Source organism: Battus philenor, unplaced genomic scaffold (genome assembly GCF_028537555.1).
Source record: "Battus philenor isolate CCGP_79_NKW_IND1 unplaced genomic scaffold, ilBatPhil1.0.hap1 SCAF_48, whole genome shotgun sequence".
In the NCBI taxonomy this organism is placed as follows: domain Eukaryota; kingdom Metazoa; phylum Arthropoda; class Insecta; order Lepidoptera; family Papilionidae; genus Battus; species Battus philenor.
The window spans coordinates 27,501-32,500 of NW_027181713.1; the positions used below are offsets into that span (position 1 = coordinate 27,501).

Sequence of the window (5,000 nt, forward strand, 5' to 3'; positions counted from 1 at the left end):
TAGTCGCGCGACGGTCGATCATGATATATAAATCAAGGATTTCGGATCTCTCTAAAACCGGGCTGGAAATCGGTCATTGTTCGTTTTGCGAAACGATATTTTATAAAAGTGAAGATTTGTATGTGTCTCGTCAAAGAACGTTCCGATGAATCGGACGCGATGCCGCGTCCAAAGTAAATCTGGACGAACGCGAGGCGAGTGTTGAGATATACATTTTCCTCCGTGAACAGATAGAAAAACGAATTCATTTTGTTGTTGCGGTGTGGTGTTGTGTGTGTATTGTAATAAATACGCACGCACGCACGCACGCAAAAAGCTACCTAGGCACCGGCGCGTCACGGCGTTTCGAACGTCCGACGCGTCGCTTGTCACACGTCTATCATATCATCATCACCCTCATATCTCTCGTATGTGCGGTGTTGGTGTGTGTTAGCTCTAGCTAGCTCCCTGGTTGATCCTGCCAGTAGTTATATGCTTGTCTCAAAGATTAAGCCATGCATGTCTCAGTGCAAGCCGTATTAAGGCGATACCGCGAATGGCTCAATATATCAGTTTTGGTTCCTTAGATCTTACCTCGGTTACTTGGATAACTGTGGTAATTCTAGAGCTAATACATGCAATCAGAACTCTGACCAGTGATGGGATGAGTGCTTTTATTAGATCAAAACCAATCGACGGAGGGCCTCGCGTCCGAAGTCGTTAATTTTGATGAATCTGGATAACTTTTGCCGATCGCATGGTCCAGCACCGGCGACGCATCTTTCAAATGTCTGCCTTATCAACTTTCGATGGTAGTTTCTGCGACTACCATGGTTGTCACGGGTAACGGGGAATCAGGGTTCGATTCCGGAGAGGGAGCCTGAGAAACGGCTACCACATCCAAGGAAGGCAGCAGGCGCGCAAATTACCCACTCCCGGCACGGGGAGGTAGTGACGAAAAATAACGATACGGGACTCTTACGAGGCCTCGTAATCGGAATGAGTACACTTTAAATATTTTAACGAGGAACAATTGGAGGGCAAGTCTGGTGCCAGCAGCCGCGGTAACTCCAGCTCCAATAGCGTATACTAAAATTGTTGCGGTTAAAAAGCTCGTAGTTGCATTTGTGCGCCGCGCTGTCGGTGCACCGCATCCGCGGTGATACTGACACGTCTGCGGAGCATATCGTCGGTGAGCCGTCGGTAAAACGGCGGTTCAATATCAAAATCCTATCGCGGTGCTCTTCGGTGAGTGTCGAGATGGGCCGACAATTTTACTTTGAACAAATTAGAGTGCTCAAAGCGGGCTCAAAATGCTGCTTGAATATTTCGTGCATGGAATAATAGAATATGATCTCGGTTCTATTTTGTTGGTTTTCAGAACTCCGAGGTAATGATTAATAGGGATAACTGGGGGCATTCGTATTGCGACGTTAGAGGTGAAATTCTTGGATCGTCGCAAGACGAACATCAGCGAAAGCATTTGCCAAAGGTGTTTTCATCAATCAAGAACGAAAGTTAGAGGTTCGAAGGCGATTAGATACCGCCCTAGTTCTAACCGTAAATATGTCATCTAGCGATCCGCCGACGTTACTACGATGGCTCGGCGGGCAGCTTCCGGGAAACCAAAGATTTTGGACTCCGGGGGGAGTATGGTTGCAAAGCTGAAACTTAAAGGAATTGACGGAAGGGCACCACCAGGAGTGGAGCCTGCGGCTTAATTTGACTCAACACGGGAAATCTCACCAGGCCCGGACACCGGAAGGATTGACAGATTAACAGCTCTTTCTTGATTCGGTGGGTGGTGGTGCATGGCCGTTCTTAGTTGGTGGAGCGATTTGTCTGGTTAATTCCGGTAACGAACGAGACTCTAGCCTGCTAAATAGGCGTCGTCATTTAGGTGTGCGCCGCTCCGGTGGCGCAACTCACTGGCGACGTATTAAAATTCTTCTTAGAGGGACCGGCGGCTTCGAGCCGCACGAGATTGAGCAATAACAGGTCTGTGATGCCCTTAGATGTCCTGGGCCGCACGCGCGCTACACTGAAGGAATCAGCATGTTCTCCCTGGCCTAGAGGCCCGGGCAACCCGTTGAAACTCCTTCGTGCTGGGGATTGGGGTTTGCAATTATCCCCCATAAACGAGGAATTCCTAGTAAGCGCGAGTCATAAGCTCGCGTTGATTACGTCCCTGCCCTTTGTACACACCGCCCGTCGCTACTACCGATTGAATGATTTAGTGAGGTCTTCGGACCGACACGCGGTGGCTTCACGGCCGTCGGCGTTGCTGGGAAGTTGACCAAACTTGATCATTTAGAGGAAGTAAAAGTCGTAACAAGGTTTCCGTAGGGGAACCTGCGGAAGGATCATTAACGTGTGTGTATGTGTGCGAGACGCGTGATATGTTCACGAACGTTGTTGCGCCGCTGTTGCTGTTGTTGCTGTTGCGACGACGACGACGACGACGACGACGACTTCGTACATACCGTGTTTACACATATATATATGTAATACATCCATAATGATATATATATATACGACATATATACATATATATGTACGTACGCGCGCGCTGCTGTTCGTATCTAATGCGGACGAGCGCGCGCGCGTGTGCGTGCGTGTGTGTGTGCGTGTTTGTATATATGTATAAAAAATAAAATGTGAAATAATTGTCTCTAGCGTCTATTACGCCTAACGGCGCAGCGGCGACGGCGCCGTGGCGGTGGCCGGTGGCGGTGGTGGCATTCGTCGAAAGTGCTACCGCCGCCGCTGCCTCCGCCGCCGTCGAAGCGGCCGGGTGGCGGAAAAACGCCGAGAGACGAGCGCCGACCGGGGCATACCAAACGGAGCGTTCGAAGCGGTGAAAATCCCCACTGCCTAGCTCAGGCCCTTTATTGTCGGTTGGCGCTATACAAAACGAAATTTAAGCGGTTAGAAAGATGACAATGTCGTGCGTCACGCCAGCTCGTTGGGGGGTGCGCGGGTCGTCGTCGTTCATCATTCTAAAGGATTCGCGTCGGGGCGTTAAGCTTTTTCGGTGCCGTTTCTTTATGAACGCCTCGGCGCACATGAATTCGACCAACTTTCGACGTTAATACATAAAAACGGACAATCAAGTGGCCGACGGCGAGAGCCGTAGGCCGCTACCGTAAGTAATAACAACATTAAGAAAAAACCATTACCCTGGACGGTGGATCACTTGGCTCGCGGGTCGATGAAGAACGCAGTTAACTGCGCGTCATAGTGTGAACTGCAGGACACATTTGAACATCGACATTTCGAACGCACATTGCGGTCCGTGGAGAAATATCCAGGACCACTCCTGTCTGAGGGCCGGCTGTTAAAATATAAAAACCACACTGTTCGGTGTAGAACGCGCGCTACGTGCGCTCGCGCCGGTCGATGCGCGCGGCGGTGACGCGCGACGCGGCGGCGGCGGGTTGGTGGGGGGTGATGAACGAGCTCGCGGACGGTGCGATGGGACGATCTCTAATAAGAGTCTCTCGTCCGCGCCGCCGCGGCTCTCACTCTCTCTCTCTCACTATCCGCCGTCGCTGTCGTCGCGCTGCCGCTGCCGCACTACCGCGCGCGGGCGAGCGGGCGCGCGCTCTTTCGAACAATTGACGGTTTCCGTTGAACGTTCTTCGCGACGGACGACGGACGGCGGGGTGCTGCACCCCTCACGTCCGCGTACGCGCGGAGCGCGTTTACGGTCCGTTTAAATATATCGAATTGTATTGAATATGAAACGAGTGTGAAAAGATTACACGCATCGCTAAGACGCGAGTCTTCGTAGTGCGGTCTTCGTCCGAGCTCATCGGTTCGTGTATACGATATAATAAAATATATCGGAAGCACAGACGACGCGTCTCCGACGGATGCGACCGGCAGGCGGTGAATGTTTTCTTGCGCGGCAAGCGTAACGCACACACAAACATATGTAAGTAAACATTACGTGATGTTCATGTGCGCGCGCGCCTAGCCCGATGCGAGAGAGTTCACCGCTCGTCGTCGCTACGCATCCGTATTATGTCGGTGATACGCGTCGTCGTTCCAGTGCGAACGTTATATTATCGTATCGATACGGACCGATACCGAAAGGGCCGGACGATCGATCGCTAACGAAAAGTACTCGCGCTCGCGTATGCGTGTCGAGATTTTCGTTTACGCTCGTATCATCATAATCATCATCATCGTCATCGTCGTCGTTCATCGCGCAACGCGTGTTGTGTGTGCAGCGTTGCGTTGTGCGTGCGCGCGTCTAGAGACCTCTAAGGACTCGCGACGCGCGCGCCTCGCGCACGCGCACTCGCTCTGCGACGCGCGATGATCGCGACGGTGGGGGTGGTGTACGGTAGGCGGACTCGACGTCCGAAGGGCGTCCCGCGACGACGACCGGCCGCCGTGCGCGCTTGCTTGCTTGCGCGCGCGGTCCGTCGGTTCGTCGTCGTCAAAAATATAATAAGGGACGTCGCGTACGGATATCGCGTCTGCCTCGAATTTTTATCGTTGGCCTCAGATCAGGGAGGATCACCCGCCGAATTTAAGCATATTAGTAAGCGGAGGAAAAGAAACTAACAAGGATTTCCCTAGTAGCGGCGAGCGAACAGGAAAGAGCCCAGCACTGAATCCCGCGATCGTCTCGAGCGCGGGAGATGTGGTGTTCGGGAGGTTCCGCTTTCTCGTCGTCGATACTCCTGTCCAAGTTCGTCTTGAACGGGGCCGTTTTCCCGCAGAGGGTGCCAGGCCCGTAGCGACGGAGGGCGGCGGCGAGAGGGACTCTCCTAAGAGTCGGGTTGCTTGAGAGTGCAGCCCTAAGTGGGTGGTAAACTCCATCTAAGGCTAAATATAACCGCGAGACCGATAGCGAACAAGTACCGTGAGGGAAAGTTGAAAAGAACTTTGAAGAGAGAGTTCAAGAGTACGTGAAACCGTTCAGGGGTAAACCTGCGAAACTCGAATGAACGAACGGAGAGATTCATCGTCATTCCGCGGCGTACGCGCCCGCGCTCTGATGCGACGTC

General features: G+C 52.5%; 3 non-coding genes across 3 annotated transcripts in view; all 3 read left to right on the forward strand.

Moving 5' to 3' along the window:
* The first annotated feature begins 444 nt into the window (after positions 1–444).
* LOC137929250 (small subunit ribosomal RNA) lies at positions 445–2,348 on the forward strand. Its single transcript, XR_011108804.1, has one exon. It is a non-coding gene; the product is annotated as a small subunit ribosomal RNA (ribosomal RNA).
* Positions 2,349–3,155: 807 nt separating this feature from the next.
* On the forward strand, positions 3,156–3,312 carry LOC137929265 (5.8S ribosomal RNA). The gene has a single exon (XR_011108813.1). It is a non-coding gene; the product is annotated as a 5.8S ribosomal RNA (ribosomal RNA).
* Positions 3,313–4,486: 1,174 nt separating this feature from the next.
* LOC137929259 (large subunit ribosomal RNA) overlaps positions 4,487–5,000 on the forward strand; it is a 4,034-nt gene continuing 3,520 nt past the window's right edge. The window contains exon 1 of the ribosomal RNA XR_011108811.1: positions 4,487–5,000. This exon is cut by the window's right edge and continues 3,520 nt beyond it. This is a non-coding gene — a ribosomal RNA (large subunit ribosomal RNA).